This window comes from Cryptomeria japonica, chromosome 11 (genome assembly GCF_030272615.1).
Source record: "Cryptomeria japonica chromosome 11, Sugi_1.0, whole genome shotgun sequence".
Taxonomy (NCBI): domain Eukaryota; kingdom Viridiplantae; phylum Streptophyta; class Pinopsida; order Cupressales; family Cupressaceae; genus Cryptomeria; species Cryptomeria japonica.
Window position 1 is genome coordinate 706,224,915 of NC_081415.1, and position 19,254 is coordinate 706,244,168.

The window sequence follows — 19,254 nt, forward strand, 5'->3', positions numbered from 1 at the left end:
TCATTGGCCAATAAGAGAATATTACTTACAATAGGGGCCTGGACATGCAGGAAGGCCAACTGCCTAGAGCTTACTGCTCAATGGGAAGTCTCACTGACTTACAATGAGGATTATACAAATCCAATATCTTGTACTGCTTTACAAAAGCATCTATAATGCTAGATCCAGTACCGGTTGTTGCTCTGCTTCTTACATAAACCCTTAGCCTATATTTCGCATAATAGGTCTGCCTAATATTTTTCCTTATCGCTTACATCTCTCATTCCAAATGTCTACAATGATCTCTTTTATATATAAGAGTCATTTTACAATTTGCCAAGTTGGCTTACAAAGTTTTTATAATAATAAACAAAATATAATATAACAAAATCTTGTCGGCCTCTGTGTTGGTATACTTCCTTTCTTTGTGCCGGTGCTAGTGTCCTAAGTGTCGGTGTAGAGTGTGATGTGCTGATGGTGGTATAATGCCTTTGCCGATGCCATAGGATTGCAAGGTTGCCATCAATGACAAAACCTTCAATCACATACAATGTCTCATTGGAGTGTGCATATGCCAACAATGTGTTCATTCCAGGTACACTTTGTAATACCCTAAAAATGACCATCTAAACCATGAGCCCCTAATCTTGACAATGTCACCAAGGTCCTAACCAAAGGCAATTAAAAAAATCTTGAGCACACAATTAATTTCTTTAATCATAAAATGTCACATGGCAAAATTAATCACTCAATATTAATTCAATATTTATTTAATTAATTGATCATTCCAAGTAAATCATTTTTAAAAAATTATCTTATTTATTTTACGTAATATCCTAGCATATTTAATGAAATAAATCAATTTGCCATCAAATCTTCAAAAAAGGAAATAAATCAAAAAAAGAATTAATTGACCAAGAAAGAATTAAAAATTGAGAAAATAAATCAATTGTAGATAATCTTGAAAAACAAATAAAAAATTGATAGATAATCTCAAAGAAAGCAATTAAAACAACTAAATATTAAAATTGAATGAAATAGAGAATAAATTAGTTTTTTTTTATTTTATCTTAATTTTAGTTCAATTTTCTTTAAAACTGAGAAAAACATCCAATCACATCAATTCACTTGGATTATGCTTCCTCTTGGAAAATCTTGGCTGCTCATCATCATTTGATCTCAGTCGTTGGTTTCCTTCTGAATTTTCTATAAATTCAAGCTCTCATCTCTCATTCAAAGATCCTGGAGAATATATTGTTATCATGCTGTTTTTGCTCTAGGTTCATTGATATTTGTGCATTTAGATATTCTCATATTAGTTATTTCATATTGTTTAGATCACTTAGCTTATTTATTTCTTAAATCATGTTAGATTAATCTTGCATATCTAGCTTAAATTTTGCATCCATTTAGCTTAAATCCATGCTCATATAGATTAAAAATCCTTCATTTAGGTGCTGTCTAGTCACTAGATAGCTTAGCAATATGAGAGCAATCTAAACTCGCATCTACTAGAAGGCAATGGGTCGATTTGTTATGGTTTTATTATTCATGTTTATATTTGTCTAACCATGCATCTAATGACTTAATTGAAGTGTTGTTCTTGCAAATACAAGTCCACTTTTCACACACACATTTTTGGTGCCCATCGTGGGGTAAAAAACTAATTTTTCGGTCTCAAAATCATTTTTTTTATCCTGCAGGTTTCGTCCATACAATCTCTGCAAAATATCGTACGAGTAGTATCACTGCATCATATGACATTATATTGAAGCCTGTTATTTGTCGTACGAATCAAAAAATGGTGTCGTACGACATACTGTTCTAATTATCTGATTTTATCTTCTGTCGTCCTATGCTCAGTTTTGACTCGTACGATAAAAGTCTTTTGTCATTTCATTCTATAATAATTGTCGTATGATATTGATGCTAAATGTACTAAATCCTTTATCATTTGGGACATGCCCATTTGTCGTACGGTACTAGGCAGCAACTTGTACGAAACATAACTATTATTTTCCTGAAGCTATTATATTATCGTACGGTCTTAGAAATCCTATCGTATGAGTCTCTGATTTTACCACTCCAGAATAGTCAAACCTCCCTAAAATAGTCTACAATAAGCCTAAAACAAGTTATCATCCTCTTTGGCATAAACAACCTTGATAGTGTACCTCTGTCGTTGCATTGCACGATTTTGTCGACCATCTCTTAGCTAGTTCAAACAACATCTTATCAAACCTAAGTTAACTTAGATAACATCTTACATAGGATATATCATTCCTGAAACTAGACCAGATCTTAGTAACTTCTCTCAATCACTACGTTAAATGAACTACTAGCTACTGTTAGGTCCTGGAGACAACTGAGGAGGGGGGTGAATTAGTTGTCAAATGAATTTAAACCAAAATTAATTTAACCAAAACTCAATGCTTAATACCGGTAAACCAAACTTAATGCCGGTAGATAGTTTATCAGTTAATTGTAGTATCGGTAAAGATTAATGGATGAAATAGAAAGATAACAACATCCACAACACATAACACCAATGTTTGAACATGGAAACCCTGTAAGGGTAAAAACCATGGTGGGAAACCTTACCCACAATCAGATGATACTACTGTAGATAGTATGTGTATACAATAGGGGGTCTGCACATGCAGAAAGGCCAAGCGCCTAGAGCTCACTGCTCACAAATAGGAGTCACACTGACTACAATTGGATGGTTAAATCTACAAATGATGTACTGCTCAAAATAACATCTTTATATGCTAGATTCAGTACCGGTTCAGTTCTGATATGTCTTCACAAATCCTTCCTTCAACCTTCAAATGATGTCTGCGTGTATAGCTCTACTTATTCTCACATATACCTTATTACAATCCTTTTCGCATCCACCTTCCTTACTTCTACTTTGATCAAATAAGATCTTACATATATACTGAAGCCTAGGACCAAAATGTATAGGTCGGCTTTACAAAAGATATTACAATAAAAATAATTTACAAGTAAAACAATAACTGATGCAATATCCAATTCAATATGTCGGCTTAATGCATTTACAACAATAATAAATCATCTCCATAGTGTGTCATGCTGATCTGGAATAGATAAGCCTGTCGATGCTTATCCTGGACCTTTTTGTCAGTAACAACAAATATGCAAACACGAATATACCAATGAACAAATCTCCAAGACAAAGTGTTCAAATGATGTCTTCGACATAACTAAGTGTTTTCCATGTCATTCCAAGTGTTAGTGAACAATATATCCTGCTAGTGAACAAGATACCAGTGACTGTGCATAAGTCACTTTCTTGTCGATTAACATTGCCAGAGTTGATAAGTGTTGACATCAATGACAAAACCATATCAACATATCCAAAATACCAACAATCTCCCCCTTTGGCATTGATGGCAACACAAGATGGAAAAACCATCAAAGTGCCAAAACAAAAATGCCAAATACCAGAAACCAACAATCTCCCAAAATAACAATCTCTCCCCAAGGGATAAAGTCTCTCCCCCTAGGAGTAACATGTCTTTTTCCATATCAATCTCTCCCCCTTTGACATCAAATGCCAAAGCAATACAAAAACTAGGTTCAAATACAAAATACCAACTTATTCAGTATACCATCTACTCCCTCTGAGAAGTAGCTTTCCTCATCAAGGCTGGAGTAAAAGATTTCTTTATTAGTTCTGCTAGTTGATGAAAAACATCAACTATCTAAGTCTCTACCGGTGGGGGTATGACCCCAAGTTGATCTCTGAGATATTCAAAAGTCTCCTTAGGCAAAGGCTTAGTGAAGATATCTGCAATCTGCTCTTTAGTATTTACGTAAACTAGTTTTACTTCTTTTGCTTCAACATTCTCTTTCAGAAAATTCAGTTTGATAGAGACATGTTTAGTTTTAGAATGTAGTACCGGATTCTTAGATATATCAATTGTTGTCATGTTATCAGAATAGATAGTTATAGGTTCTTTGCATTTTACCTTTATGTCCTTCAACATTTTCTTAAGCCATATTAACTGTGTACAGTTAGTTGCTGCTGCAACATATTCTGATTCTGCTGTTGATAAAGATGTGCAACTTTGTTTTTAACTCAACCAAGAAATTAATCTGCTTCCAAGAAAAAATGCTCTGCCTGTGGTGCTTTTTCTGTCATCTACATCTCCTACCCAATTTGCATCTGTGTATGCACATAATTCAAAGTTTTCATCTCTAGGATACCATAAGACAAGATTTGTAGTGCTTTGTAAGTACCGAAAAATTCTTTTTATTGCTGATTCATGATTTTCTTTAGGATTACTCTGAAATATTGAAATAATACATACTGCATTCATAATATCAGGTCTTGTTTGTGTCAAATACAGTAGTCATCCTATCATAGACTTGTACCTAGTCGAATTAACAAGTGTTGATTCATCCCTTAGTGATAATTTGTCATTTGTAGTCATAGGTGTGCTTACCGGTTTAGAGTTTTCCATCCAAATTTCTTTAGTAACTCCTTCAAGTACTTAGATTGACTCAAGGATATACCTTTATCAATCTATGAAATCTGTAACCCTAAGAAGAATTTTATCTCTCCAATCATAGACATTTCAAATTCTCATTGCATTTCAATAGAAAAGTCTTTACATAATCCATCTTCTCCTCCAAAGATTATATCATAAACAAAAACTTATTTAACCAAAATGTCATCATTAGTCACTTTATAATATAAGTTGCTATTAGCATTACCTTTAGAAAAACCAATCTTCAAAAAATATCTATCCAATCTATCATACCAAGCTCTTGGAGCTTGCTTCAACCCATACAAAGCTTTCCTTAACCTGCAAACCATATCTTTGTTATCTATCAAAGAAAATCCATCAGGTTGCTCAATGTAAACTTCTTCTTCAAGATCTCCATTCAAAAATGCACATTTAATATTCATTTGATATACTTTGTAGTTCTTGTGTGCTGCAAAAGCCAAGAATAATCTGACTGCCTCAATTCTAGATACCGGTGCAAAGGTTTCATTGTAATCAATTCCTTCTTTCTATGAATATCCCTTACACATTAGTCTTTCTTTATTTCTGATTACCTTACCATCTTCATTAAGTTTGTTTCTAAATACCCATTTTGTTCCAATTACATTTTTGTCTTTAGGTTGGGGAACTAATGTCCATGTGTTATTCTTCTCAATTTGTTCTAATTCCTCTTCCATAGCTTTAATCCAATGTTTATCTTTACATGCCTCATTAATTGATGCTGGTTCAATTTGAGAAATAAGACATACCTCTTCATTTGTTATCCTTCCTCTTGTCATAACTCCTTGATACTTGTTCCCAATTATCTGATCTTCAGAGTGATTCAATCTTACATACCGGGGTGTCTTTGTTTGCTATTGTTCTTCAGTTATAGTGGAATTTTCAGATGGTACTGGTGTAACTGGATCCTCATTCTGTACTGATGTGTTCAATGAAGGTTCATTTGTCAGTATCTCTGTTGCTAGTTTAGAGTATATATACCTTGAAGTTCCTCTAATCTGTTCATCAATCTTCACATTTATACTCTCAACAATTTTCTACAATCTCTTGTTAAAACATCTATATGCTTTGCTCTTAGATGAATAACCAAGAAATATTCCTTCATCACTTCTAGGATCAAATTTGCCAATATACTCATCTCTTCTAATATAGCATTTACTTCCAAAAATTCTAAAATATTTAAGAGTAGGAGTAATACCTGTAGACGTATAAAAATGACTATATTCCTAAATGAATATTTTATGTTCATTTCTCTATTTAATTAAATCTAATTTTATTAAATTACCCACATCCATCTATTTAATTAAGTAAATTACTCAATTTATTTAATTAAATTCAATTAACCCCCTTTTAGGTCATTTAATTGAATAAATCATTTTATTTGATTAAATCTATTCTTCTAAACCTTTTAATTAAATTTACATTTAATTAAATAGGGAATCCCAACCAAATTGAATTAAATTAACTTTATTTCAATTAAATCCTATTATTTCTCCACCCACTTGCAAAATCCTACATCTCCCACTTGCCTCCCAAACCCTATTCCTAACCCCTTCTAGACTCTTCTAATCACTTCTAAATTAACCTAACCCATCTCCTAAATATTGTCACATCCCTAAGCAAGGGGAAGTCATTTCTCAAACCCTTAAAGTCTTTGATAACCATTAAAGGCTTCAAGTCTCCAACAACTTTCTCTTCCAAACCATTAATGGTTAACTCAACCCTCTAGCATGATTAGAGACTTTCTCTAAACTCAACCTCCATGTAACCCAAGGGTCTCATCAAGCATTTATTGCTTTGACCATGGTTAATCCTTAATCCTTTGCACAAGAGTTTATCCTTTGGATAAAGCCTTTATCCATTGGATAACCCTAGCCTAACCTTAACCCTTACCCCCTAAGGTAGCCATGAGGTCTTCTCAAGCATTTAATGCTTCCTACCTCTCTTCTCAACCCAACCTTATGTTGACATTTGTCACCATTTCATTGGTGCAAATTGCAAACATGGATTCCCAACTTTCAAACTCAACCCTTGATTACCTCTTTTAATCCTGGCCATCCATTGCCCTATTTTTGCTATAAATAGAGCTCTCCATCCTCCATTTTAAATCATCCAAGTCTTTAGCATCATACTTATACTAAAATCCATCCAAGCTTTAATATATCATTTGTGCTCATCATTTAGCCTCTCTTTTCAATAGGAATTAATCTAAATATGCATGTTTAGAGTATTTTCCTTATCATTTAGCTTAATCATATACTAGTATATCATGCTAGGATAGTCTTGCTACTAATCTTGTCATCTTATAATCTAGTTTATTGCATTTATAGGATCATGCATAGCTTAGGATGCATTTCATCTTAAAATCAACCAAAGCATCCCTCGTTCTTGCATTTGTCATCCCTAAACCACTTTGCTCAGTGATCTGAGAGCAAATACATTGGTTTGAGGGACTTTGTGAGATAGAGAACCATGGAACCAACCTTGGGAAGTTGAGTCAATCTTCATGACTCCATAACTTGCACCAATAAGTCTTGTGGGTGTATGAGCAAGGCTCCTTAGGCTTTATTTTTCACATTTTAAGTTCTATTGACCCACTTTTCCCACATACAATACCAAACCATAGTTCATGAGGGGTCTTACCAGTTTCACCTTTGATGTGAACTTTGTTGAATGTGTAGACTGTTGTACTTACTGCCTCTCTCCAATATACATGTGGTAGATTTGCTTCTGATAACATACTTCTAGCTGCATCCAAGATGGTTCTATTTTTTCTTTGTACAACTCCATTCTGCTGGGGTGTTTGAGGTGCTGATAACTGTCTTCTGATTCCATTTACTTCATAGAATGCATTAAACCCCTTAGATGTGAATTCACCTCCTTGATCCAATCTTAGACATTTGATTTTCTTGCTGATTTCATTTTCTACCATTGCTTTGAATAGCTTGAATTTCCCAAGTGCTTCTGATTTTTCTCTGAGAAAAGTAACCCAATACATTCTAGAATAGTCATAAATGATTCGCATGAAATATCTATCACCTTGTAAGATTTTAGTTCTAACAAGACCACATAAATAAGTATGAATTAAGTCAAGAGCATTATTGGATTTTTTTGGAATACTTTTAAAAGATGCTCTAACTTGTTTTCCAAATTGACATTCCTTCCATACAGGATTGTGAGGTTTAACAATCTTAGGTAAATCTCTAATTGTCTTACTAGTACTAATTTTTCGCAATGCAATCAAAGTTTACATGACAAAGTCTCTTATGCCATAGCCAACTTTCATCAATATGCGCAATCAAGCATGTCTTTTCACTATTATTCAAATGAAAGATATTACTTCTAGTTTGATTACCGGTTGTAATTTCCAAACTAGTTCTGTTCATAATTTTTCATTTCCCATTCTTGAATTGTAACTGAAATCCTTTTTCAACTAATTGACCAACACTCAAAAGATTATGCTTTAAACCTTCAACATAGTAAACATTGTTAGTATTATGCTTACCATCATGAGATATAGTACCTTTTCCTTTGATTAAACAAGCTTTATCATCTCCAAATCTTACTAGACATCCATTATATTCCTAAAATGTCAAGAATTTACTTTTATCACCAGTCATAAAATGTGAACATCCCGAATCAATGATCCATTCATCCTTAACTTCAATTTTAGCTACTAGGGCTTGCTCTACCGGTTGAACAGTAGGTGCCAGCTGATCTTCTGTTATAGCAACAAAGACCCATCCATTTTCTATTAGATCCTCATCAGAATCATTAGTGACTCCTTCATTAGCAAGATAACAAGACTTGTCTTTATTCTTCTTAAATCTGTATCTCTGATATTTAGGGTTAGGCTTGTATGTTCTTCTAGCTTCTTCTTTCAATCTTGCATGTCTATCAGGGCATCTTGAAGCCATATGACCAATCTTATTATAGTTAAAACATTTAAAGGATGCTTTACCTTCATACTTACTTCCAACTGGACCTTTAGCCATTTTTCTTGCAAATAGTGCTTCAAGTTCTTCAAGTTATTCATTTTCTCTCCTGTTTTCTTCAAGTTCTCTTGCATAAAAGGCTTTCCAATCAGACTTGTCAAATGATGATGATGTAGATGATGTTGATGCCTTAAAAACTAAATCCATCTTTATAGTAGCAACATGACCAAATTCCTCAATTTGAAAAGCTGAAAGTTTTCCAATCAATGTATCTCTAGTTACTGATGTATTAGGCATTGTTCTTAACTCATTTATAGCAATAACTTTCATTTTGTATGCCAGTGGCAATCCTCTTAAATTTTTTGAAACAATTTCATATTCACTTAAGGTTCTATCACAACATTTAATACCCAAAACAATTTCATTTACTCTTTCCATAAAAGCATAAATTCTTTCATCTTCTTCCATTTTTAGATTTTCATACCTGACCTGAAAGCTCTCAAGTTTTGCAATTTTGAATTTGGAATCTCCTTCATTCAATATTTCCAAATGGTCCCAAATAGGTTTAGCAATAGATCTATCTGATAATCCCATGATTTGCTGATTCGATAATGTGCTCAAAAGTGCTTCTCTTGCTTTGCAATCATTTTCTTCATCTTTAGCCAAGTTAGGTGGATTAGGTTGACCTTGAGTAGGAGTAGTATAGCCATTCTTTGTAACTTCCCAATTGTCATTTGTCATGCCCAAAATTTAGGGCAAGAACGGGATAATTATTATTATTTTTAAATCACAACTTAAACATTAATTTAGCAATATGGAATGCACTAACAAGTATGGCTTATCTATGAGTGAGTTAATTCTAACCACTAACACAAGTAAGTGAAAATAATTTAAAAATAAATGCGGAATACTAAACAAGTTAATTTAATAGCTCATCAAATTTAATCAATAGATTAATTAAATCCAAAAACCTAAATTGATAGATAGGGATAATATTAATTTCCAATAATCATAAATCAGTTTTAGGGAATAAATAAATTTAATCCTAGCACATAGTACTTAATGCTTCAAATCTATTCTAAACATTAATTAACATGTGACTGCTATTTCGCAATGGGGTTATTTAAAATAATTCTCATAATGAATATCTCCTATAAAGCTTTATCTCATATACCTATATCTAGGAGGCTAAAGTTTAACCCCTATAGACAATAATTTACTACAAAAGTTAAATCCCCTAACGTTTAATTTAATACATCATAAAGATTTAATTTTGCAAATGTTTAGCTTAATTTAAAACACCTCACTATTTTATTTAAATTAATTATTATTTCAGAAATATATAACTTAAAAAAAAAAAAACATCTCTATGGATATATATAACCACACTCATAAATTTATTAACACATTATAACCACCTAGTTAAATATCCTTTCCTTTTTGACCTTTCCTTCAAAATTTAAAAGCCTATGTATAAAAATATACATATATTATATTCTTAAGAATATATATATTTATACCCACACTTCATGATATTTTTATAAAATGTAAACCCTAATCTTTATTATAAAAGGGTCCTTTTATATTCATTTCTAATAACTCTTCTTTTATTTCTACCCTAGCCATACCCAAGCTAGGGTTTTATCTTTTTATTTTCTTGCAGGGCGGGCATGGCAGATGTGGCGGCGATTTCGATGTTTGCTGGGGCGGTGGGTGTTCCGGGCGCCACCACTGTGCGACCACACAGTGGTGTGCGGGCGCTGCCCACTGTGTGCCCACACAGTGGTGGCGCGGGGCGCTGGGCCACTGTGTGTTCACACAGTGGTGGCGCGGGGCGCCGCCCACTATGTGTTCACACAGTGGCGGCCCACGGGCTGCCCATTGTGTGCACACACAGTGGGGCCCTCGAAACCTCCTTTTTTATATTTTTTTCTTTTTATTTACTTAGTATATATATATATATATATATATTTGCATAATAATAATCAATTTGCAAAAATCTCTATAAAGAAATTTTAATTTCTACTTTGTCAAAATATTGTGTTAAAAGTTGGATTTAAACAATGTGTTTTTTTTTTTTTAATATATTTAAAAGATTAAATATATACATATATAGATTATGTGCATCGAAACTTAGAAATTTCTTCAGTACAACATATATAGAGGTTATAAATTTACTTTGGAAACTTTTACATAGTTGATTTAAAAATAATCTGATTTACAACAATGTATCAATATATTTTTTTGTTTGATTTACTTACTGCCAATAACTGAATTTAATAATCTTATAAACAACAACTCTAGAGACTATTTATTTCAATAAACCTGGTAAACTATAGATTTTATATTCTACAGTAAGTAAATAACAGAGCTTAATGATTTTAACAACAACTATATGCAAATGCGATTATTAAAATTAGACAAACCATCTAGTTCCTAATTTTAAACCTCTGCAACTAAATATGAAAATTTATTTTTTGCAACTAGATAAGTATTATATTACTTAAAATAAATAGACCATCTAACCATAGGTTTACTTTTTGCAATAAAAGTGATTAACAGGATTAACTAATCCTAAAACAACAACTATCTTAAATTTAGAAATTATTACATTGAACTATAGAGATGGTTATTTTATCTGTAGACTTTATTTTCTGCAAATAACATAAAACTGCACATAACATAGAATCACAGATTTAATAGAAGATAACTTTTACATTTTCATGTATAGATCTAAATGCTTTTATTATCAGCCTTCTACATGCATGCAAAATCCATTCTATTTCTTTTCAAATAAATTATTTCAAATGCATGAGGGAAAGAAACAATTTTCTTCCTTTTCAAAATATCCTATACACACAAATATTTATTTCAAACTTTAGGAACTAAAATCAGAAATAATCATTTTCTTTCTTGTAATACAACTTAAATGACTATTACAAATATTTAAATCTTATCTCCAAGATACTCTTGTCACTTTTACAAATAGGTCTCTCATTTCTAATAAATGAGGAAAATACTAAATACATAACCAAGTATTTTTCTGCAACAACCATTTCTAGCCACATCTACTTGTCCTACTATTTTCTTCTAACAACCTACATTTACAATCAAAGAGATGACCATGGAGTGCTCACCTCCCAGCCTAGGCTAACTGGTAGCCACCTCCGAGCTCAAAGAACCAAGCCCTAGATGGGTAACACACATGCAAACACAAATGACAAGGGAAACACAATCTCAAACACAATCCCTATTAGGCCCAATATAGAAAGCTAATGTACTAAGAGGGGAGGGGTGAATCAGTACTCCAAAAATTTTCTTTTGTAATAACCTTACTGTTATGCATAAACATAATAGTGCAGTAACATAAAATAAAACTATAATCAACAAATAACAATCCTACATGATTCACTCCATAACACATATATTTTGGTCACACAGAAACTCTTGGTTAGTGAGAAAAACTATGGTGGGGATGGCACCCACAACTTCACTACTGCAATAATAAAGAATGCTCAGTTAGAGCTACATTTAGCTATTTCTAATAGCTTACCCTGTTAGGAGTATTAAGATCAGTTAGATCTACCTTACTAAAGGATTTTTACAACACTATATAAGTGTAGCACCTGGTTAAAGGATTTACAATTTATAGACTTGGTTAGAGTTTTTTACCCTGTTAAAGGTTTCTCTTACAACTTCAAAATATTACAATATAATCATTACAAATATCTACAACTTTACATCTGAAATGTTAAAGCAGATTCTATGTGTTCTAAATAAGATTACCTAGCTTGTAGCATACCTCACTAACCCATAATGAAACTTGGTAAACCCTTCTATTTACTCTGTTCTTCGACTGTTCACTGATAACCTTCTCGATGACCTCTTTGTGTCTCTGTAATAGTCTTCCTTCATGCATACACACTGCTATCTCATTGCATCTCTTATCACATCATATCATGTCATATATCTAACCCTAGAATCATGTTGTATCTATAGATCTCTTACAATAGTGATCTGATTCATTGCTTCAATCTTACAAAAAGATTCTTTGAATGAATAACTAAACAAAATATCTCATAGGTTAGATTGGCCTTGTAATCATACACAATCTCATAGTGCAATTTCCAATGCAAAAATGGTTAGATGTGCCTTGATCTTGTAACACGTTTTCATGTGCATGTCCAGGTTCAATGTATCTAGTAAAACATTTCACTCAGTGAATATCAACTCGATGAGTTAATTTTACCACTCGGTAGCCATGAACCTTTACTCAGTAAACAACTCGGTGAATACTGTGTTCTGTGACTACTTTCTTTAGTAACCGACTAGACTATTCATATCAACTTCCCTATGTGCATGATTCGGTAATACTAACCGACTAGAATATAGTATGACTTTGGATATGAAACTAATGGCAATTTGATAAGTAGTAACAATCCCAACCTAGGCTACACTGCACCACACATTGTGATGTCTTTTCAAGGGTGGTGGTGGACCAAGTACCCTGAGGAGACTGCAAGTATGGTAAAACATATAGCCACCTCATGGCAAACCAAAACATATAGCCACCTCATGGAAAACCAAATATATCTAGTATAACAACCCCACATTCCTTATGCCCCCAAAGTTATTCATGCCTTATTTCCCTCCTTATGACCCCCAAAGCATAAACAAGCCATGCAACAAGGGTCACATAAAATCCCTTGTGATCACTCTCATAATGAGAGTCTTTCACTCGAGGGCTGTCACTTCTACCACCCACAAGAACATCCTCTCTCCTAAGAGTAGGAGGTCTTGATTACTCCCAAAACACATAAATTTCTTAATCACAAAACACCAAATAAATTTCCAAGGAATACATGCAAGACAAACTAGCCTTTAACACAAGCAATTCTTTCAATCCAACATGCAATAAGAAAACATTACAAGAAAGGTAGAACCAACCTTAAACTGCCCAAAGGTATGCTAGTTTTGTTGGGGATGAGCAGCCCAATTCCACCAGTCTTTGCTTTCTACCCTTAGCCAAATTCTATATCCCCAAATCTATCTTTTTCCTTTCAAAATTATTTTGTCTCCAAAAATGGAGAGTGGGTGATTGCCCACTAATTTTCTAATTCTTGCTTAAGAAGCCCTTTGTGAGAGTTCTCACAAGTTTCTAAAAACTGAAAAGGAAGGAAAGGTAAAGTGGGAAAGGGAACTCTCATTCGAAAGGGAAGGTTCACAACTTAGTTCAAGTCTTCTAATTTCCATTTTCGCACAACTTAGAAAAGTCACTTTTTAGGGTGCCTAAAAGGTCACATGGGAGTAGAAACCTGCCTAAAATTACCCCTAACCCTTAGGTATACCTTATGGGCTTTAGGAAACCTTATTAAACTACCCCTGGGTGTCCATTTAACCCTTTTATAACCCCTCTGAAGTTTATTTTCGGGTCAAACTTATGTTGACCATCCCAAAGATTCTTTACCCAAGGCATTTATGGAATCTCATTACATTAATTGAAAAAGCTATAGTTAAACAATTCCCTCCAAGAGACAAATTTAAAAACTCAAACATAAATCCACACATATGTCAAGTGACACAAAGAAAATACTTTTACAAGATTATACATGAATCGTGTCTCTTGTTGGATTTAAATAAATCAATTAAATAACATTTAACACACATGCATCATTTACTATTATGAATAAAATACGACACAAACGGGGTGTTGTCTCTCCAAATAGACAAACCCTGGTTTACGAACATACATAGGTCTAGGTTTGGTTTTCCATAATATTTCCATGGTCACATGGATAACTTTTCCTGCGCAACTCAATCACACATTAGTAATCTCAAATAACCTCCTATAATATAAAGCACATGAATAAAAATTCACATCAAACATTGTGCACACAATATACACTTACACAACCCAATACATCTTATATCCAAATAAATCCACATAAGCAATTATCACAATTCTCATAATTTTATGCATTCTATTTCTATCATCATAGTAAAGTCCTGCAATTCTAATAATGACATACACTATCTCAAATTCATCCTATTCTAGAATCATGCAAAGTCCTATATCATAAAGCATATAAATGAAGCATCAATCCTTCATCAATGTTATCCAAATCATAGAATCGGATAAGTTCTAAATCTAGATATAGCTGTCATACATCAGATCAAGATTATCCAATCAGTGGATCTTTTAGGATTTCAATTCATAATACATCAAAGTATACACCACCAGGTGAAATAACTCTATAACTTGGTTCAATTTCTTTTCTCACAATCTATCGGTCTAACACAGTCCATTCTATTGTATTATATAGCATTTATAATTAGGGTCAAACACAGTCAGCTAAGTAAATCAAAGCTTGGTTTGGGGAAGGCCTTACATCCTCCTCCCCTAGAGTTTGACTTACTCCTGGAAGTCACATGAGTGGGATTTATGAAGTAGGGACATAGCATTTCCCACAATTTTCAATGAGTTACTCAAAATCTTCACTTGCATACTAGAAGGATGAAATACCAAAATCAATTATTATTGTAATTAACTTACTATCTTCACAAGGTTAAATTATTAGTATTTTTATTACATTTCCCTTTGATCTCAGGTAGGTGTTTGCAAAGTTCTATCTTTCAAGAACTTACATTATTGCACCCTCCAAATCGTAATCAAGGTTACACATATTGAATTCTCTAGGAGTTCTACATTGTTTAGGATTTGTTTAAAAGCATGTTTAACCTACTGTATTCTCGTCCATGCATGTTACTTAAGAAAATTGACATCACACTTAACCACAACGAATCTACTTATTCTACATTCGAGGCACCTCATTAGGGTGTTAATACACTATTTGCTAAACTATCCTAGGTGCATAATTTCTTCCAACTTTATTAGGTGACAAGGCAAATTCAAATTTAGGTTCTTCAATACTACCCTTATATAGGGTAGTTTTCTACCACTAGGGATTAAAATGTTTTTATATTTCTAGGCTCCAAGGTTTAAGTTTTACAGGGAGCATCATTCGCCATTTCCAACATTAAGGTACACAACAATCCTATTCCAAGGGAGTGATGGAAGTTACTAATACTTATTTTAGATATCATCCATGCAATCATCTCCATACCCATGCCAAATTTACCAGTCAACAATCATTACTTTCGCAATTCATTAGGTCTAGGTCACACTATTGTTATAAATTCTTTTCTCTTTCAGATTACTCGCAATTAATTTTACTTAGGAGGATATTCCTTCCTTTTTCTTAATTTGATGAAACACATTCTTTGTTAATTCTTGTGCCTAATTTCACTCCTTACGGTATTCTCCCGTGACACACTATCAATGGTTCAACGAACATGATAGACATTTACACAAATCACATCACTAGGGCTACTTGTATCAACCATCAAAATGACCACTTTGACACTTTACAAGATCAAAATACAAGTTACTTCTGTCAAGCCCAATAAAAAGAAGAAAAATGCCAGCAATTGAAAAATATTAAAACTAGAAACATGGCAAGTCCCATAGTTCATATAAAAAGAAACATAAATTTAGTGGTCCTCTCTTCATAAACATAATAAACAAAAAAGAAAGTTCTAGCCCTAGTGTCACAATATACTTTTCAAAGAAAATCAAAATTAATGTTGAATCAAACTCGAAACAAGATGACCATTCTAGCCATGCTATAGGGAGTAACCGCAACACATCACCCAAGATCACACGTCCTGAGTGTGTTAGGAAGTGATTATTAGACTTTTGAGATTTTAGATTCTTTAAAATCCGTTATTGATTTATAAAATAAATTCTTATACACAAGAGATCGCATTCATTTTTTTTTTTTTCTATAAATCATGTTCCATTTTAACCTTCACGTGCCACTTTCCGATATAAACCGCTATCTTTTTAGGGTTATTAACATCCATAATAATATATAATAGGTGATTGCACTAACTCTACCGTTCTCCATCCATTCTTCTTGAACTTCCATTACTTATCTTAATATGCTAAACCTTGATTCAATGATACGTGGCAACTCAAGTATCGACACTTTCAGGTCTTACACACTCGGTTGATAGTTCAGTACAAAATTGACACTTGTTTACTTAGAACCATTTAGGGTTTGTATAATGTAATCATATAATTTTACTAGGGACATCATTTATTTTCTTAGCACCTTATGCCAGCTCCTTATATTTTCACCTCTAACATTCACTTGCCTTCATTAGGTAGGAGCTTGTTGCCAAATTACTAACACTTATGGTTAAGAGCCATTTGGGGTGGAATTATTGTCAAGTAAGATCGATAATGGTTGACAACAATTTCTACCCACACATTTCATGACATATTTCAGACTACTTGGAGAGTGGACTTATCCTCTCCTACTTTACTTATGCAACTATCAAATCAAGGGGGTGTGCACTCAAAAGTGACCAACACCCATCCTTTTTATTTAAAATTTAGTAAAAAGGGAAGTTATCTCATTCCTTATTACTTATTTATATTTACTTACTAGCTCATTTCCGGCCTGCCACATCCTTCGATCTCTTTGATCTAAACAAACCATCTTACCCTCCTAATATCCAATTACCCTATTATGGTATAACATAAGGATGTCCAACAATTACCAATGTCTTAAGACTCCCATAATTTCCAAATCCGTAGCTAACCACATAATTCGGCTCCTTATCAATGTTCTCATAAAATATTTTATACTTCCAACTAATCCTCATTTAAGCTTTGGTATTATATTACCGTTATACTATCATTTCCTAAGCCATTTCCATCTGCACGTTGTTTCATCCATACTTAATGTTTTCGCATACTTTCACACTTGAGTGCCAAAATTTGCAAAGCTTATTTGATTGTGCCTAGTAGTTAAATTGTGTTACATATTGTCTTGTACCTAGCGGCTAACCATGATTGGGTTGCACTTTTCTTCTTAGTTTCCTGAATGAATATTAGTTACTTATTCCTAGATTATAAGATCTTAATTCTTTTACACCCCTTGTACTTCAATGAGGATTTTTGTATGATTCCTAAATCAACTCTACTCTCTCTTCCATTATTTACTTTTTTTCCAAGATTATCTTCCAATAAAGGAACTAGTTGAGGTTTTACTTGCTTGTTTTCCCAATTATATAACCATGGATGAACTTAGGGTTTATTGTAAATACGTGTTCTTCACCCAAAAAGTTCATGCCTCTTTTTTCCTTATTTAACTTACCTAAAATATTACTAGGGTTTTTTGATCAAGGGAATTTCCATTCATCATTTTAGTTCTTATCTTCAGGGTTATCCAACTCTAGCTCCACTATATTGCTACAAACATTGTCCAACAAATGCTCTTAATAAGAACTCTAGCATGACCACAATCTTAAGGTACCTAGTCATTAGGATAGGTTAATGCTTCTATCTAAGATTCGCAAGAGTTCCTTTTAATTCTTCCCCATTTATGTCTCCAATGACGGCCTTGATCTTTTTAACCATCAAAATTTCACATAGCTTAAAACTTAACTTGAACTGTCTCAGTCTTATTTATCTTGTTTATGGTGCCTTCATCTAAGGTCTAATTTATCTCCCTTGATTTGCCATGTCAAGAACATATCTCGATGGAAGGCATTCCTTTAGTTACCATCAGAGGTATTTTATTGAAAGATTAACTCCTCATACTTGATTTGATTAGGGCAGGTATTGCATTTTAGGTTCCAATTGAATGGTAACCCCATAAGTACTAAAGAACTAAAATTCTGTTAATAAACACTGAAATTACTTCATATGAATAAATAGTTGAATATTTCACAGCCTTTGGGGTTTTATTTAAGCCATAAATATTATGACTAATAAGTTCAAATTTTAGGGTTTTTAGTGACCCTTGGAACCCCTTGGATTGATATCTATTGATCTATTGATCCACAAGAATTTTTCACTTTGTTATTTCACAAGTTTTCACCTAGGTGTTATACTTCAAGCCATAGTTTGTTTTCAACTAAGTTATGAATGTAGCCCATGTTCACTAGTGTATGAACCTAGGGCTCTGATACCAAAATGTCATGCCCAAAATTTAGGGCAAGAACAAGATAAATTTTTTAAAATCACAAATTAAACATTAATTTAGCAATATGGAATGCACTAACAAGTATAGCTTATCTATGAGTGAGTTAATTCTAACCACTAACTCAAGTAAGCGAAAATAATTTAAAAATAAATGCGGAATACTACATGAGTTAATTTAATAGCTCATCAAATTTAATCAATAGATTAATTAAATCCAAAAACCAAAATTGATAGACAGGGATAATATTAATTTCCAATAATCATAAATCGCTTTTAGGGAATAAATAAATTTAGTCCTAGCACATAGTACTTAATGCTTCAAATCTATTCTAAACATTAATTAACATGTGACTACTATTCAACAATGGGGGTTAATTTAAAATAATTCTCATAATGAATATCTCCTATAAAGCTTTATCTCATATACCTATATCTAGGAGGCTAAAGTTTAACCCCTATAGACAATAATTTACTACAAAAGTTAAATCCCCTAACGTTTAATTTAATACATCATAAAGATTTAATTTTGCAAATGTTTAGCTTAATTTAAAACACCTCACTATTTTATTTAAATTAATTATTATTTCAGAAATATATAACTTAAAAAAAAAAAAACATCTTTATGGATATATATAACCACACTCATAAATTTATTAACACATTATAACCACCTAGTTAAATATCCTTTCCTTTTTGACCTTTCCTTCAAAATTTAAAAGCCTATGTATAAAAATATACATATATTATATTC